This window comes from Stegastes partitus, unplaced genomic scaffold, assembly GCF_000690725.1.
Source record: "Stegastes partitus isolate 25-593 unplaced genomic scaffold, Stegastes_partitus-1.0.2 Scaffold440, whole genome shotgun sequence".
Lineage (NCBI taxonomy): Eukaryota > Metazoa > Chordata > Actinopteri > Pomacentridae > Stegastes > Stegastes partitus.
Window position 1 is genome coordinate 515651 of NW_007578171.1, and position 19476 is coordinate 535126.

The 19476-nt window shown below is 41.9% G+C and overlaps 1 long non-coding RNA gene across 2 annotated transcripts in view; it reads right to left on the bottom strand.

The window, feature by feature from the left end:
* LOC103360441 (uncharacterized) overlaps positions 1–18999 on the bottom strand; it is a 104081-nt gene extending 85082 nt beyond the window's left edge. For both annotated transcript variants that reach the window (XR_520354.1, XR_520353.1), the window contains exons 1-2: positions 18920–18999; positions 17025–17403 (exon numbers count right to left, since the gene is read on the bottom strand). This is a non-coding gene — a long non-coding RNA (uncharacterized LOC103360441). The remainder of the gene's footprint in view (positions 1–17024; positions 17404–18919) is intronic.
* Between the last annotated feature and the right edge of the window lie 477 nt (positions 19000–19476).

Sequence of the window (19476 nt, forward strand, 5' to 3'; positions counted from 1 at the left end):
GTCGAGAGAAAATGAATGCTGCAGGGTCCTCACACAGTGGAGGTATTGGTTGGTCGTCGGCTTACTCCGCTACCAGTCCGCTTCCACCTGGGCCTCCTGTCGCCCCCATCCGCTTCTGCAGACCTCCCTTGGTGGAGGTCGTGGCCAAAGGGGACTGGCAGCTTCCCTTGCGAGATGAGCTTTGTAGTAAAATCGAGCTCCTGACCAGACAACCCTTTGCACTACTTCCCAGGTGACCCACTCAGAGGGCTGACGGACTTGACGTTGGGGTGCACGCAGATGCTATTGTGGAGTTTGTTTATTTGTAAATGTAATTTCTAGGTAACGAGTTGCCTTCCAGCACCAAAGAGACTGAATAACTGTTTACTGTCTAAAAGTAAGACAAGGTGATACAGTCACATTATCTTACTTGTGAACAAGATGACCTACACAACCTCAATTCAAAGCTAATAGCTGCCATATGTGTCATTTAGGAAAGCACAGATGGAAAGCATGTGTGGTCCCGCAGAAAACATACAACATACTGTACATCACAAATGATCTGAAGCCGATCTCTTTCTTTCTTGCATGTCCAAAAAATGTCCTGCACATTCTCATCCTTGTTCCCACATCACAGAGCCCCCATGGATGACTCAAAGCTTTAATAGCTCTGGAAACTACTTTAAAACGTGTAGAGTCACAAAAATAAATGTAAGTCGCATATGACTTGGAACATCTCTCTCTGTGCCTCTCTGTTCCTCTCTCTCTTTAACTGGGTCAGTGTGATGATGGTGTCAGTGTCTGGACTCAGCAGCAGCATATTTGCATCAGTCATCCCAACTAGACCGTGAAGAGAAGGATTTCCCTGCTCAGCTGTGCCAGTGAGTCAGTGAAATATACCCTCATAAAACCCTGCTGGACTGAAAAGAGGCCTGAGGATAACTTGGATCCATTTAATGGGCTGAACTTCAGGCTCTTTGCTTTTGGCAATGCAGATACACTGTAAGTGGAAAGTAACATCCCATGAGACTGATACTTCACATAATGATGCTTATAAAGACCCATAGACATCATTCTTATGGTATTTTATGGAGTTTTTTTAAGGTAGCCCTGGCTACCAAATCTGTACAGGCTCAGATTTATTATTGAAAAAGAAAAAAAAGCATAAAACACTTAAAATGTGCAAGAGTGCATCCGAGGTTACTGTCCCACATTTGTTGGGGGTGTTTTTTTGCCTTCATTTTACATTTGTCTCGATATTTAGAGGAAGGTGGCTCTCTTTAAACACATTATCCAGATTTTATAGCATGAACTGAAGAGTGTCAGGAAGAAAAACATCCAGGGCTGTGAGCTGCATCAACATTTGTGATGGTGTGCAGTTAATTCTGCTGAGACGCCAAGACGGCCCTCTGGTGTGCTTTAAGGTTGGATAAAAAATCAGTGGTGCAGTCAGAGCTACGCAACCGAATTCAACCTCTAATTAGGCCTGCTCATCCAAATTTAGAGGATGGTGGTAATAAAAAAAAAAAAAAAAAAAAGAAAGAATCCAGCAGCCTCAGGACATCCCTAAACTTGAAAATTTGGCTGCGATGGCAACTTTGCGGCTTAATTAATAGAGCAGGCGGGCTTGTTGAGTCATATCAAAACAGCACCGGATACTATTACAAAATAGTGATGAGACTGAGTTGTGGTTAATTAAAGTCACATTGAGAGAATAATGCACACACGCTGCATATTCAGTTACAGACACCCATCTTTGTTCTTTGTCTCACCATTCTGACAGTGAGGTCATCATGTCTAAGACACAAGGCTGCATATTCTCCTTGTTTTATTTGATGGGAAATCTTGACAATGCATAATGCGACTACTCAAATTCCATTACGTAAATCTGTTTTCATTTCATTTTGTCTTTCCTGCTTTTCTGGAAAGGATACAGTGTGACAAAGACTGATAGCACGTACACACTGATAGTACAGATAGATAACAGTCACTCTGAGTCATCACCCAACATTAAAACGCCCACTTTCTCACTCCAACCTCACTTTCCCTCGTAATGCTCTGAATACAACTTCCCAAAGTTTAAAATTGATGTGTTTTAATGCTTTTTTTTTTTTCTCCCCCCCCTATACTTGGGTCAACTGAGAGTCAGCCAGCTGGGCCTTGATCCTGAGCTCACCCTCAGGTAAACTTTCAACTAGAAAAGACCCCCGTTGCTACTTTCAACTCTTCATCTCCTCTTACTCCTCTTCACCGCTGCAAAGTGCTTTGTTGATAAACCCACTTTAGGGTTCATCGGTCTGTCAGAAGATTTCGCTCACTCCATTTGTTGCAGACAAATTTGCGTACGTGTATGTTGTGTGCAAAAAAAAAAAATGTCCACTACACTCGACAGATGAGCTGAAATGGCACGCCGATATCAGATCTCAATACAAACTCTCCCTGGAAGCGTCTCTAATGTGGACTTAACTTGATGTGATCAGCAGATACACGGCGCTCATGCTAAAATGCATAATGCTTACTCTGTCATTATCAGAGCAGGAAGCCGCTCGCCTCCTCGGACTCCACAAACTGAGAAATACTCAGTATGAAGTGCAGCTCACACACACACACACACACACTCGCGCGCACAGACGTATACACACAAACACATTTGATCAGTGGTACCACTAGCTGTGCAAAAAGGACAGTTCTTCTGCCAAGGCAACATGCTGTTGGCGAGCACTGTGAGAGGCTGTCATGGAGTCTTCTGCTCACTTAGCACTTCACACACAGTCTGTCGTACTCTGTGTTACTCACTCAGCAAAAGCTTGAAGCGTGCACGAGTGTTTTGTGTGACGGCCCAAAAAACACAGTCCTGGATAACCTGGAAACAAAGTAAAAGAAACAGAAGATTTGATTCTTAACTTAGTTGGTAAAAGCCCAGTTTTTTTTTTCTTTTTTTTTTTTTTAAATGAGCTGAGACTGAAGCCAGAAGCAGAGAGAATTCACCTCATGAGAGATGTTTGATGACTGATGGACTACCCTCAGAGGTAACACACCCTTTCAGCTGCACATATTTTTACTCTGGCTTGCCAAGGAAATGAAATGTTATATAGCGTTAACCACAAGGGGGCCACTAATACAATGTAAACCGCATTTTATTTAATTAGGTTCTCTGTAGCTCAGCATAGTGTGTCTTTTTTTTTTTTTTTAAAGAAAACTATGTCAGCATGGCAGCGACACACACACACACACACAACACACAGGTACGCGCACATATGCTCAGACATCCTTCACTTCCTTTCTTTTCTGCTTCCATGTTGATTGTGCTGACACAAACACGCCCCTCACCCACTGTCACCCTCACATATGCGCACACACATCAAACATCACTTCTCCTGGCATGCACACAAAGACAAACAAATAGTCCCCTCACATGCAAGCCGCACACGCTCACATCACACACAACAGCCACCTTACATACGAGAGAAACACCTGATGTTGGCCAACTGGAGTCGACTGAGAGGTGTTACTTCTGCGCCTGCAGTTGGAGAAATCCTCCGTCTGAGAATTTAAGAGAAATGGGGGATAATCTTTATCTTCTAATGATCCAGCTTCTCTCTAAACATTTCTAAGCGTCCAGCGGTCAAGGGTACAACACACAATACACAAAAAGTGTGGCATCGCTGCACCTCACCCCGCTCAGCGTTACTCTGCCAAAGCCTCTCTCGGGCTCATTGTGAATGATGACAGCGTGTGTTTGTATGGTGCAGTCAACAATAACATGATGTTAATGCTTTCATACCTTTAATCAGTTCGTGCATAACCAACGAAAAAAAGCATGCTGGGACTGACAATAATGCAGACAGCCATCCCATTGTGTTACATCTGTGTAGATTATAGTTTCAAAGCCCAGACAAGCAAGTGTTGATTCACTGCTTTTTAAATGTAATATGGAATATTATGGAATTTAACAGATGTTGAAATGATTTGGCAAATGATGATCCCTGATATAAAAGGAATCAGGGTTTGTGTGCCGTAGTTTGTTAAAACAAAGCCAACAAAAAAAAATTGTTTAATCAAAGCTGCCAGTTGTTCTTGTTGATATACGTTATAAATATAAAATCGTTTTCAACAGAATACAATCAAATGTGACAGAAAACACAAATCCCTCCAAGGGCGGCTTAGATGGGAGATTAAGTGCTTACGAGCTTTCATGGAAATTTGTGTGCTGAAAAGTCAAACTGTTTCTACAAAATCAGTCGCTTTTTTTTTGCTAAGTTTGTTTCTGAATAACCGATGTGGTTCTACCTGCAGATCTGTGAATGACACACACACACACACACACACACAAACACCTGTGTGAACTGACTTTCTAACCTTGGCATGAGTGTCAACCAGGTGGAAAAACTAATTCAGGCGCACACGCCGATACAGAAGAGTTTGCTATAACAGTTACGACATCAACACCTTTGTAACCCATCACTTTTGTTCGTAAATCCTTAGCCTATCTATACTTTGAACAAGTCTGCAAATGTAAGGGATGCCTAAGACAGGCTTAAAAGGCTGAAGGTAGTCAAAAGAAATCATTATTCCATACAAAAATCTGACTTGTACTGAATGTCGCTTAACATCTGACGTTATGTATTAAGGAGCAAATTGTCATATGCAGTACGTAAGTGCTCCTTATTTAGTTTCATTATTCCCTAGATCAGATTGGATAATGGAAAGACAGCTTTAGCTCCATACATTACCCTCCAGTCAAAGTTGAATAAAGGCTAAATACATATGGAAACATATAGATAAAAAGCTGCTCGCTTCCCAGATGTGATTAATGAAGTGAGAGTCTCAGTCGACCCCTCTGACCTGCGCCAAGGCCGTATAGGACCAGAGCTATAGAGCCCTGAGGCGCTGGGAATGTTTGTGTGTGCTAATGGCCGAATGAGAGAAAGAGGTGTTTGTGTGCATGTGAGTGTGTTTTCATGTGTGTGAATATGCATACTTTTTTTTTTTTATACGTGTGTGTGTGTGTGTGTGTGTGTCTGTGTGTGTGCACTGAAAGCTACATACCCCGAGGCTGTGACAGACGGACTCTAAACCATGTTACCCACACACCCCACTGCCTCGCTTAATAGTGCATGAGATAAGAACATTTGGACTTCAAAATGCCCCTCCACCTCCTTTCTCTATGGGAAACTGAGTTTTTATGGCCCCCCAGTTTAAAACAATGGTTCCAATGGTTTGGGATTATTGAAAGGAAACCCTGTGTCAACAACTACAAGATGTCCTGGATGGGTTTGGAAGCTCGGTGTAAACACTCAGGAATTCGGCAGCACAGTATTTGGATGAAACTGTACGCTTGTGCACTTGTGACAACACACACGCGAATAAACAGACACACACTGACGCACATGCAGGTGCACTACATGTGGACACAAACTGTTTTTTTTGTAGACACAAGCAAAAACAAGCCACATCACATTAAAATTGAATGTGCACAAAATATCATCTCTGCCTGCCCCTTCTATTACCACAACTTAACACCATGGAGGTTGTGTAAATGTTGCACAGCACATATTTTATTCTCTGCAGGGCAAATTCTTGTGGGCAGAAGCAGGCTACACCTCTCAAATCTGCTATAGGCTCCATAGTTGTTTAAGAGCCATTTATAACTCTGGGAAACCTGATCTCATTTTTGTTTGCCATTACCTGTGCAGTCAAACAAGCATGGTAACCCGACGAATGAGAAAAGTAATCTGAAACTCACTCAAAAAGTAATAAATCGCGATCCTTCCCGTGCAAGTCAGCGGTAATGTGAGGAGGGGCGCCTTCTAAAGCAGCAAACTCTCACAGAGATCAGATGAACGCAAGTGACACTGCAAGACAGAGACCCAGTCATCAAGAGATGGAAGCAGTGCACACCTGCGAAAAGAAGGACTGATCAACCGCCCATTATAGACATGGAGAACTATGACAAAAGGACACAGAACGAGAGCGAAACAGGCATTAGAGCTGCTCGCCACTTGAGCACATTTATGCTCGAATACAGTATTGCAGACAGGGAAGAGGTGGAGAGTGGGAGGAAGAGGCAGACAGAAGAGACACAGCCAGAAACATACAGAGAGAGAAATAGAAACAGACAGTCAGCCAGCCACAGAGGTAGCCAGAGATCAGGAGAAATAGCGAGGAAGAGAGCAAAAAACAGACAGACATCCCAGCCGGGACAGGCGGACGGCACTGGCGCAAGGAAACTTAAAATGCAGATTCTGAAAGACAGCAATATATATATATACCAGCATGAAACTGAGGGAGAGAGAAGCAAAAAGAGAAGGCAAAGTCAAAGTGTAACTGGAGGGGGGAGAGAGAGAGGAAGAAAAAAGTGACAGATGAGGTAGTGCAAGAAGGGTGAGAGCTTGAGATGAAGAGAGAGACGTACACAGACTGATGGAGAGTTCATAACTCAGCAGGGATTCTTACATTCTTGTCTAAGGGCACAATCCAACAGAAAAAAAAATACTCCACATGACAAGGACAACTTGTCTTTCCTCCACACCCTCTTTAGCTTGTATTGTGAGACTGTGAAACAGCCTGTAAACTAGCCTCTCACTGTCAGCCAACCAGATCACCAGCCATCCACACTGTAAAAAGTGACTGCACCAAACCATCAGCTTCGTTGGATCAATAGGCTTTTTTTTTGTTTTGTTTTGTTTTGTTTTGTTTTTATGAAGACATTACAAAGGGATTAATATCTAACTACTGTTGACTATGTCCCAGAATACGCTTTATTTTGAAAAGGTAATGATGCCACTTTGTGCGGTGTTTTCATAAAATGCGACGCCTTCTGCTTTCGTGAGGTCTGACAGAGTATTTTTAGACTCTTTGGAAGCTCCAAGGATAGATGAATCAGCACAAAGTGACAGCACATTATCAGTCTAAGACAGTCTGAGTTCCACTGAGACAAGAATAATACAAACCCATGTCTAAAAGTCTGGAGTCGCCCTTTCAAGTGAATGCAAATTGGTACCTAAAGTTTTGAGGGGTAATGTGTAACATTTGTGGCTGGTATTGCTGTCACTGTCAAATTTGCATTTCTGTCTCGCATCATTTCTGTCAGTGTGGAGCCAAATGAACTGGCGGTGAACTGAAGAGGAGGCTGGCGCAGCGCTCTCACTGTCTATTGTGGCGAGGCAGCATCTCACTGTGTGTCTGTGTGTGATAGAGAAAATCAGACAGAAAAATTAAGTCAAAGGAAAAAAAAAAAAAATACAGAGGCAGAGAGGAGGGGGAAGGCAACAGGGAGAGCAAGATGGAATAGATTATAGGGTGGATAGTAAGAAATGCAGTGAAATGGAAGGAGAGAGTGTTGAGAAAGAAAGAGTAAACACCTATTTGCAAGTGTCCTTGTGTCTGCCGGCTTTCATACTGAATATCTTTGTGTCTGAGTAGCCACAGTTTACTGTGTCAGCAGCTCTCATTACCACAAATATAGCTGAGGACATCAGAGAGCTCACTAAGTAGCTGGTAAAGCAGCCTCTGTCTATCTGCATACAAACAACAGCAGCACAGAGACGCACATTCACACAGCAAACACAAACAGCAGGAGGAAAAAAAAAGCAAATGAACACAGAACCACTGGTACGCAGGAAACACTTTTACACATATGAATGTTGTAGAGGCTGGAAATGGATTATCTACCAAACCCAACAGAAAACTCATCTAAATGGTGCACAAGGATTAACTTTGCATGCGCAAGAATATTCAGATGGCTTTATTTGAAGCCAAAATGAGGCCAGTCAGGATGCCTGAAGTGGTGACGTGAAGGCAGGTAATTTGTAATAAAACTAAATGAGTCATATTAATGGACAATTAGGTTGTAATTCAGCATTCTCAATTCCCTCTCGACCAATTAAGGTGTTTACACGGGGCCATTTTAATTTGGAAAAAAAGAGCAAATCAGGCTTGTTAACGAGTTATTAGCCAGAATGTAGCGCAGATATCGTGCAGCATTTACACTTGTTAACTGGTTACACTGGGTAACCAGTCGCGGAGATGTGAATTAGTTTGATTATTTATAATTAACAGTAAATGTTATTAAAAATGTGAGGTTTTGCAGTTTATAGATAATTCAATCACCATTTTCCAAGAAAGGACAACACGCCGACGGATTACAGAGTCACTTGTAAGTCTAGCCTGTGACAGCTATGTGAAAGCCAACACTGCCTGTCTGTCAAAGTGCACAGGGTAATTGGCTAATGCATAATTGAACACATGACTCATGCTTACTCAGCTCATTTCTCGGCCGAAGATGCAGCCTTGACCTTGCCTGAGAAGAGATTTGTGTCCACATGTGATTCAGCACTGGATGGTTAGTCTTAATAAGAGCGGTGGCTTAAAGTTGAGGTGTTGTGAACATTGCCACAGGCTCTACAGCAAACACAATGTGTGGGCTGGATGCGCAAGTGTGTGATAATTTCCGTTATTGTCAGCAAGCCACACACACACACACACATTTTCTACACACAGTCTGAGCCAGAATCTAATTTTATTCAGCAAGGACATTTACAAGTACCATGAATTTGACCTTGTGAACTGGCGCTGGCAACACAGCGCAGTACAGAATAGCTAACAGCTGACGCATATTAATTAGATGCATAATAATAAGAGCAGGGCATGACTTGGCCTTATTCAGCCACATTCCCACCAGACATTACGCATTGACCTCATATGAAAAAAAAAGGAGAGAAAAAAAAACCTGAAAAGAAATATGTCAGCCGTTATTCTCCACTGGATCTTGTTTATTGTCCATGAAAGCCTTCGCTTGAAGTTGCGATCTGATTTTTGTTTTTATTTTTACCTAATACAAACAGAACAAACCCACATCAGTAGTCGAAACAGTGAATTAGTTAGCTTGCCTCATGCTGAAATATATACGTTTCAGTGAATGCCCCACAGTTTTAAATTGCTTTTAAATTAATTGTACCAAATGAAACTCTAAAGTCTACCATCTGTCTGTTCGGTGTGCGCAGAAAATAAATAAAAATCTAGTGTTTGTACTAAGCCCTGACCCTGTAAACAGGAAACAAAGTGACTCAGACCATCCATACAACACTGCACCAGCGCACTGCGTGCACGTTTAAGCTTGTGCATATTTAAGCTTGTGCACGTCTGCATTTGTGCACAGGAAAGGGGGAAAAGAGGGCAGTAGGAGCGAGAGGGATGGTAAATCCAGCATATGCTAACTATCTCAATAAGCTACCAAAGTAAATATCAACAATCTTTCTCCAGAATCACCTTTATATGCAGTGCTGTGTTGTACTGGACTTGCATCCACCTGTGTCCATCCCAGAGACTGCATCCAGCTCAGAGACTACTACATTATTGAGAGCGAGACATTTACTCGGGCTTATTCAGCCCATTTCCAGGCACTCAGATTATGCCTCGCGCTGGACTGGAAAATCGTGTCAATGCAGATGCTCTTACGGGAAGGCTTTCGGTCTGAGGCGTAATCTGCCTCCAGGAAAACCAACTTTTTACAGTCACTGTCACACGGTTATATCACAGACATTCCCGTATGTGGATGAGCTCAGATGCAAATCATACAAAAAAAAATTAGGCAACCAGCGATAAACTGTGAGTCATCTTGGATCTGGCAACACAACATCATACCGCAACAAGAACACCAGAATTTGCATCTCACAAGAAAATAAGATTGGAGTTGATGGATTAAAAGAAAGAGGATGGAAAGACATAAATAGATATGTTCATGGATTAAACTTTCCAAAATTGTCATAAAAGAAAAAGCAGAGGTCAATTGGATATACAAATGTACAAGTAATGTGAATATCATGAGCCTAGAAGAATAATTTGATTGCAAGACCAAACAAAAGCACAAGAGCATATGTAGACAACCCCTGGTCCAGTTGACTGGCTGCTATCACTAGCTGGTCTGCATGTGATCTGTTATCAGATGATGCAGAGACCTTCCTCCAATGTTGTAATCTTGATGTATAAAAATACATATGTATCTCATATTCCTGGAAGCAGAGTTGTTTGTATGTACACACAAAGGAAGAATGAAGGTGTGTTGGACTTACAAAGAGGCAGAGACTGGGACAGTTTAAAGTCGGATATCTCAGCCAGTGTTACGGGACGTAATCTGACTTATCACACCACATCCAGCTAAGCTCAGAGATATCTCCATCAAAACAGATCAGATTTAGTACTAGTCAACCATAGTACACAATTCTGACAAGGTGCAAAGAAAAGATGACACAAGATTATATTTTTTTGGATTAACCCGCTCGAATATTTTTTGCAGCATACAGCACAAAGTATCAAACATAAAATCTATATTTTTAGGCAAAATGCTTCTTATTTATCACTAATATGTCACCGAACTATAATCTGACTGCTATATCTGAACACTTGTCCTTGCAGTAACATTCTGAAAATAGCTCCGAGCTCTAAAATAGCCACTGCACTGTGGATTAGCAGTAAGATGGTGCAATGTCACATTTAAACATCTGCTCTATGTTTGGTTTGATATCTGATGTGGAAAGCTGGAAACACACGATATCATTAAATTAGTAAAGACAAAAATCGTTGTCTAAAAACTGAAGGAAAGCAGGAAGAAAAACCCTCAGTGACACTTCCAGGGCAGCAGGATTGGAGCTCATTTTTAGCTATTTCCTCTGTGGTTTTACATCATTGTAGATTCTCAGTCACTCTCTCACGCTTTTATTCTTTTATGAAATATTTGCTACTTTGCTGTGATCGTTTTTTGTTTTTTTTTTGGTTTGTTTTGTAAAGTAAATATTTTAAATAATTACTGTCAAAACATTGCAAGTCCACAGAAAAATCAAAGGATGCCAGTTTTCAAACAGAATGGGAGGCATTAATTTTCCCTTTCAGCTCGCAGACTGTGGCTGGAAAAAGCTTTCGTCTGCACTCAGCTGTGTCGTGACTGACGCTTTGGTGCACGTTAATGTAAAGAAACGTGACCCTCTGGCTGATTTTGTGGAAGGGAATGTGGAAAAGTGAGAGAAAATTACTGTAGATTTGTTTCCAAGTAGAAAAGGGAGGTGAGCAGCTGCCTCCTGTCTTGTCTCATTTCCTACTTTTTAACAAATTATGCACACCCTGGAAAACACCCCTACTTTGAGTTAGAAACATTCCATCAGCATGAAAACCTAAAAGGTAAACTTTTAACTCCTGACCGTTGCCCGTAGTCATACTTTAAAACTGCTATGTGGCTTCGCAAACTCATAGCAGCTCCTGTGGTCCTCCCACTCTGGGATGCTTGACATATAGTCTGCACTCAAAGAGTTAGAAGAATGACTCTGCATGAAGCAGAGCAGTGACAGTCAGGTCATGTACTCCCATACAAGCACAGAGGACAGTTCAACCGTTAACTAATGCTGGGCCTTACTCTGTTCCAAGTTGCTGGTCTGAGAAAACAGCTCAGTCCAGGTTCAATCTCAGGACAGCAGCACGCTAAGCTGCAAGCTGGGGCTCCATCACTGACAGCTTTTCTGTCTATAACCCCGTGCTGAAGGCTCTCTTCTCTTCACTAACTGTGCTCTGGCACTGCTGTAGATCAATTAGCCCAGGACAGATGTCATTTCAATTAGGCCGTACAATGCGGTGCCTGACTTAAAGTTCCCCGCTTCGCTCAAGACACAGCAGGAATCTTTTCTGCAGCTAACTCGATCAACACACCACTTTTTTTTTTTTTGCCGGGTCACTGCTTCTTATTTTTAAAACAGGAAACATGACGTTTAGGTGGAAAAAATGTCCGCTTAAGACAAAATAAATAGGAATAAGGCTAGCCAGATAGAGAGAACTACCACTGGATCTTTAAATTCTTTATTTGGAAAAGCTTAAATCTGAATCTGACAGAAAAAATACTAGTTTGGGTTTACACGGGGAAGGGAATGTATTAACAAATGGTGAAAAAACAGCAGTGCATATAATTAAAAAGCTGTCACCGAAAGTGATTTACTCTTTATCATGTTATTAAAGCACAGTCACAGTATTAAAGCCACACCAGCACTGATATCACTCAGCTACACTGCACCTTCAGTGTTCATCCTCTAATGACACATGTGTATGTTAGTGCCTATAAAATCGCTGCTTCATAATCTCCTAACTACCAGACAATAACAGATTTGTCTGTGATAAAATCCCAGTCTTTACACGTATGTCTGTGTTTCTGCCAGCCGACTCCATCGTCACATGTGTGTCTGTGTGTGTTCCCTTGTGGGTTATCCTGATGCATGTCTGTCCCCGTGTTTGTGTGTGTGTGTGTGTGTGTGTGTGTGTGTGGAGCAGATTTAGCTTTGATAAAACCCCAGTCTTTAGAGGGATTATCAGTCCATCCCCAGACAGCAACATGCTGTGCATTTATGGAGGTAATAAGTTGATCTGTGATAGACAGACAGACAACTGGCTAAAGCTGCTATTGGAAATGGCGTCCCTGTATCCGTACCTGGGCTGGGACGAAAAGAGGGAGTCAGAAGCGACACCTTCAGTGACGGTTAAACCTGCTGCGCAACACGCCACGTGAGCCGTCATCCGGTGCATTTTGATTTGGCGCTTACCTTTATGTGTTTTCCGACTGATTTGTCATGCAATTTTCTGCAGTTTGGTTTTGACTTCGCTAAAATCCCACAGGGCAAATGTGCAGCCAGCATAAAAGTATAGCCGCACAATGTGGCACAAAACAAGACATTAACATTTAAACCCGAACATAAAATAACTAAACAGCAATCGACATCATAAAGTCAAGTACACATTTTTTTCCTACGAGATCTAAAGTGGCTATTAAATGTTGCCTCTGCATCATCACTTTTCCACTAAAAGCAGCGTGTTTTAGGATAATTTCACTATTTTTAACATTATCTGCCAGTTATTTCTCATTGCGTGATTTGGGTATTTAAAACTAGGACATAATCCCTCAAAAGGTCACATGTTTGTGGATTCGGGGCTGAGCAGTTTTCAGGTCAGAGCTGTGAAATGCATCTGTACAGTTTTTTTTTTTCCCCCCAAAACAAACCTTGTGTGGTTGCTAAGCTCGTAGCTTCAAACGCTGCCTATCTAGGAAAAGCTTTCCAGTTATCTCTTGTATATGTCTCAAAGTTGAAAATAAAATGACGATTCCACTCACGAATGCTTCTCTCACCACAGTCATGGTGAGACTATAAACGGAAGAGAAGCCGATACAAAAAGCACTATAAAGCTGACTATCTGTGTTATTCTTGCCTTTTTCATCTCGGCTCTTTCCCCTCTCAATCTGCATCCTTATATTTCCTGTCTTGCTTCCTTTCTTTCCTGCCCATCATTTACCCCCATGCCTCTTCTTTCTGCTTCATCTCCCTATGTTTCCTCTCTCCCCTCCTTCAAACGCTCTGCCTTGTGCGCAGTCATAAAGAAATAATTTATTCCTGTCCCCAAGTGCTGGTATGTATTAGCATGCCAGCAGAGCACGTTAACTTATCTCGCGGCTACAGGCGCTGAGTGGTAAAACTAAGCTCTGATAGTTTGCAACAGGATGACCACAGAATGCCTGTAGCTTGGAGAATTAGGACTGTCGTCATGATTAGTAATGGTGGGCCTAATGTTTTACTGCACTGTAATTCACTGTACTGTTCCCACAGTGGAGCGTCCTGTGTGACTCACTCGTGTGCACAAAAGGAGCGTCAACCTAAATTCAGCTGATGGGGGGTAAATTAAGATTATTATTGCTGCTGTTTTTGACAACTTTGCTCATCTCCACCAATTCATTTTTTTTTCATAATACATAACACATATAAAATCTGTCTGAGCGGCTGTTACGCTTTGAAGATCCAACTCAAAATTCACTTGGCCATCTGTCAGCGCTTGTATCCGAACATCAAACATTACAAATCGGAGGGTAAAAATAGTATAAATCTTTCTTTTTTTTTGTGAAAAAGCACAGTGTAAACATGCACAGCACTGGGTCAAATGTTGCGTGTGCAAGTATCAAATGCTGCGAAAACAGATTGGACCTTAACTGGTATTTGCTGTCATTTTGTGGTTTGATGAACCAGAAAATACAACTAGTGTACACATACATGTATTATAGTGATTTCTGCGAGGGGACTGTGAGCTGCAGAGCCCACGAGCTACATGCAATGAGTGGTAAAAATAAACCTGATAGCTTTCCTGAGGCTGTCCACAGGATGTCTGAGAGAATTAGGCTTATGGTAGCGATTAGTTACTCCGGGCCTAATGTTGTATTCTAGTCTAATACACTTTGCATAACATCAGTCCAGCTTACAGTAACATAACTGGATGAGAATAATGCAGATTTAACTGTGTTTATATCTGTGGGATGGGTATCAGTGAGCCGAAGGTACGACAACATGTGATTGGTGGCCTTTCGTCACCAGAAAGCAAGTGAACTCTGTGTTCCTGTGACAGCACATACAGATGAATGAGAGATTATGATGACACAGATTTAGTTGTGCATATGCTGCAAAAGAAAGAGAGGATGTTAAACCATCCCCCGTTTTAATGAGCATTCCAGCTTAGATGGATATTGAGACTTCAGAAGTGGAAGATGCCACAGACCGCTGTGTTAATGTTGTCCCATGTAACTCAGTGGATTAGTCGCTCCCACAGGGGGGACACTGTACAAAAGAACGTATGCTCTCATAAATTGTCCACCAAATGGCAAATGCTACGAAAAAACCGCACTGTACTTGATAATAGCATTTACTGATAAGCAATGTAATTAAGCTGCACACAGTGGAGCGTGCTGCATTGTAAGAGGAACCATGCCAGTGCGATGCCTGTTAAAAGCTCAGCGCCGGGCCCCGTCATAATGATTAGTTATGCCGCATCTGATGTTTCTGTTTTATTCACAGGTTCATTATCTGGGTACCGGATTGAATCTGCACACTTTGTAATCCACTGTATCACAGGTGAAGAGGAGGGCAGGCTAGATGTGGAGCTCCAGGTGTAGAGTTGTGTTTAATCTGCAAGAACATCAGATTCACTTACACGCTACATCAAAGAGCCAAAGTTCAAATGATTATTCTCGAATAAAGCCCCCATGGTTGCAACCGAAATTAGCGAAATGTGCGATAGTGATGATATTGCAGACATTGTGCGGTTAAATTCAAGATGCGGCAGCGGGGCCAGAAAAAAAAAATATTCAAGAGCAGCTTAAGCAGAAATTAAGGTTGGGATTCCTGCGTGTCTGGTGGATAGTGGGGATAAAACACTGTGCATACTGTCTCGCTCTGATCCCCTGCTCCTACTTACTGTAGATGCATGACTCATCAGCACCCATACTCCACCACTGACCTATATCTGTCCCACCTGTGTGTCACTGTGCTGACTGACCTCGATTCCCACTGATCCAGTCATTTCCAGGCTGTGACCCTGAGTCTGTGCCACAAGAGCCGCAGGAGGCGAGTAAATGCCCTTTTCTTTAAGTCTTGCAGCTCCACTGTTGACATGTGCATGCAATTTGTTCTTATGCTGCCAGATGCTGTCAGGTACCATTACGCTCTTTTAGCTACTGATTGGAATTTTTGCTGATTTAAGGGAAATATCAAGGTAATCTTTTATCATTTACTTTCTAGAATTTAGCATACATTAATTGAATGCCATGTAAATGGTGAAATAGAGAGCATCCGTATTAGGCTTTGGGCTCTCGCGTTGTCGTTTAAATTTAATATCTCAAACGGCTGATGTATTTTTGGCGGATAATTATGGTAAAAAATACTGTAATCTCTCCTGATTGCTCAGTTGTTCCTCGCATTCTGTATGCTTACAGTGACAAACAGCTAATTTCTGAGCAGACATGGTAGATTATCATCAGAGCACATAGCCAAGAGCCACATCCCTCATATCTGTGCCTCTCTCTGCTGCAGAGTATTGCATGGTGAAAATGTGATGCTGCAGGACCATGTGGGCTGCCATGCACAAAGAGGCTGGAGGCGGAGCTTGGATGCTGACAAGTACCGTCGTACGCTCTCATTGGCTCTCAATGACATCACTGATAAAGGTTGGGCTGCAAAGAGAGAGAAAGGAGTGAATCTCGCTTTCTCCCTACCTCACACTCATAAATAGTGAAGTGCAAGTACAGGTTAAGAAGGTCGCCTGCATTTCTTGTGACTCTTTTCTGAGCCTTGTCTGAATTAACTGCTGCGACAGCGACGGGCGCAGTTCGAACACACCTCCTCCACCATGAGATACAGTCGCTCTCGTCTTGTCCCCTCAGTGAACTGAATGTTTTGAAGAAACATTTTCTCTGACTGCGCATCACGGTGCAACGATACGCAGATCAGATCTCACTTCACACAACTGCTGACATTACAGAACATCTCGAATCCAAAGAGACTCGGATGAGGCGCAAGCTTTCAAAGTCAAGCCTGCTGAATCACAAACTTTGAACAGGACACAGCGATGTTGCATGTGATAATCTATGACTATTCAGGGCCATGTATATATAAATACACCTAAATCAAAAGTTAAAAGCTGATGAAGTAGCAGCACAACTGCTTAACTAAAGAGATTTGCATGTGATCATATCAGCTTTTAGTTATTTTATTATACAGTCCAGTGTTCTTGTGCCACAAACTTGAAAAACTGCAGACGTTCATTGAGATTCTATCGGCACTTATTAACTAGTGTGTATCCAAGTGCACGAAGAGTGTGAAAAAGTCAACACTGTACGCTGTGGCGTCAGCTCACAAAACCACAGGCGAGGACAATGTTTCCGTGTCCATAACCATCACATCGCCAAAGTAGCTCATGTCAGTGGAAAACTGATTTGGGAATTCTAAAGATGTAATTTTTGAAGTTGGCCTTCATCAGATTAATTCTGTTTGCCCTTTTTAACCTTTGATCCCACATAAGGTGTGACAACTCTATTATCTGCGGTTACGTTCATGTTACGGTACAGAGGCGATTTAATTTAGCTGAAAATAAATGGGATGTTGTTTGTGAGTGTGTGTACAGCTCTTCCAGTCCTGCAAACAAGTGGTTGATCAAGAGCCAAATCCCACATCCCACTAAAAAGTAATATTACCTACCCATGCGAAGGGCCGAGGAGGATCAGAAATGCAATATCCTGCTATCCCAGGGACTTTGGCCCGGGACATGTCTTGTAGAGAGACTTACTACACATTTTTTATAATCCTCAAAGTGTCTCCATGAGTTTTAGATTTCCAAGTGTGCCAATCCGACTGGCACTGCTGCTGCTGCTGCTGCTGAAGTCTAAATCCTTATGAGATAAGTCTTCACCTTCTCCAAAAGAAAACTGCACAGTCTCTTAATCCTCCTCTTCGTCTTAAAAGTCGCTTGATAGGTGACTCTGTACATCTTCCGTGTGATTTCCACATATTTTTATTTCCTTAGCCTCGCACAGGGGGGAGAAAATGCTTTGCTGGTTAATCTGTGTTCAAATCCCACCTAAGGACAGTTTCCAGAGAAATCAAGAAAAAAAAAAAAGAGAGAGAGAGAACATTGTAGTCAAAACTTTCTATCAATTCAACAACAAATTTGCTTAAAACTTGTAAAATGAAATAGAAAATTAAATGTAATTTGAAATGCTAAAACACATCTAACACTATAAGTTGGTGAGCTGTAAGAGTTTGAAATTAGTTTTAAAAAGGTCAAAAACTAACATTTTCTTTTTTTTTTGCATAATGAAAAACTAATTTAGTTCCACATTACAAATCAATCTCAGTGTAAATGCTCTTCTATGCTGCTTAATGAAAAGTTTCAGGGCTACTGTACAGTGGAATGCAGCAAATTCAAACAAGTTGTTTGGCCACACCTTCACAAGATAAAGAAAGTTTTGTAAAATCATGTAAACTTCATTCCTTAAGTTGTAATCACCTGACAAAAATCCAGATGAAACTCTAGAATAAACCTCGAGTTAGTAATTATGAATCCTGAGATGCTCTGGCGGGGTTTTTGTTGTAAATTTCAACGTAAAAGAGGCAAATAAAAGCTTTTCTTTTTCAAAACTTTGCAATATTACAAGAAAAACAAACAAAAAGAAAATATTTTGAATCCCATGAAATTAATTGAACGAGTTCCATAAAAGTTGTTTCCTGCTGGATTTGCGCTCGTTTCTGCTGCTTTTCTTTGTATGGACTGAGAACAAAGGAGCCTTTACAGTAACAAAGAAGCTGCAGCGACTTATACCTGTTGATCTGATTCCAATAAACTGGAACAAGTTTCTTGGAGATTTTCGAGACGAACCTATTTTGTTTTCATCTCATAATCCCTATTTTTTTGTCTCCAAACACCATTCCTTGCTCGTGCAAAAAAAAAAAAAAGTTTAATTCTGTGTCACCGTTTAGTTACTTGGAGACTTTACACCTGATTGCATTGTGCTGAATTCCCACAGTGCAGGAGCAACTTCGCCAAAACCGCGAACACCACTGTCACCAAAACAACGCAACAAAAAAAATAAAAAAAAAAAAACTATTTACGAACTAGTTCTGAGCCAAGTCACTTTGTCTTTGTCTCTGCGTGCGTAAAAAATGTCCTTTCCTCCGCAAACTTCTGACAGCCAGTTGCTTTGTCTTGTGTGTCGCAACATCCCCAAGAGACAAAAAAAAATACCAGCGCAAACTCCATCTCACCTCCATGAAAGCGCGCTGTCACTTCATTCTAATTTGCACAAGTTGAGCGTTATTGCGCGTTCTGAAGATGCGTGTCTGAGCATCCCCTCAAGTTCTCTCCTCAAAGAGCCCCGCATCAGACAAAGGAAAAGGGGACCGCTCCTCTCGCTCTCTCTCTCTCTCTCCCCGCTGCCTTGCTTTCTCTATGTCTCTCTCCCTCTCCCTCTTGCTTTGTGCTCAAGTTTGAGCGCTGACGCACCAACTACAGCCGCAACTTTTAACTGGAAATAAATTCAGAAAAATCGCTCCGGGGGTGGAAAGCGGAGGCAGTATCCCGCCCGGAGACAACTCACCTGCGGGGGTCGGCTGGCTCGGTGCGCGCTGCCGTGCGTCGCGGGGAGAGCAAAAAAAAAAAAAAGTTTGAGAGGACACATCTAGCTTTGTGTTGTGAAGTCCCCCTTTGTCTACACGTGTGATAGATGGATGGGGCTCCTTTTGGCCGCGCCTAGTTCATTTCGCTCTCCATAGAGTCCCGCCCTCTCAAAGTCAAACAACTATGCACACAACAATATCGGACTGAGGATCCCAAACATGGAGGCTAATTGAAGGATGAGATTATTTTTTAATTATTTAACCAACTTCTCTTGATAAGTTTCCCCCAAATCAGTTAACTGGCTTCTCCATCTTTTCTTGACACATTTAGCAATTTCTCTCGTTTTAATTCAACTTTATTCCATTTTAATTACTTCACTTTTTACTCGTCTGCCATTTGTTTACGCATTAACGCCTCTTTGGAGCAGCTGTCTGGCAGGTTCTTCCCTTTGGGGAATGTTGCCTCTTTTTCTCTGTCTGTCTTTTAGTCTAGTGGCCACTCAAGAAACTCTTCCACATTAAAAAAAAAAAAAAGCTT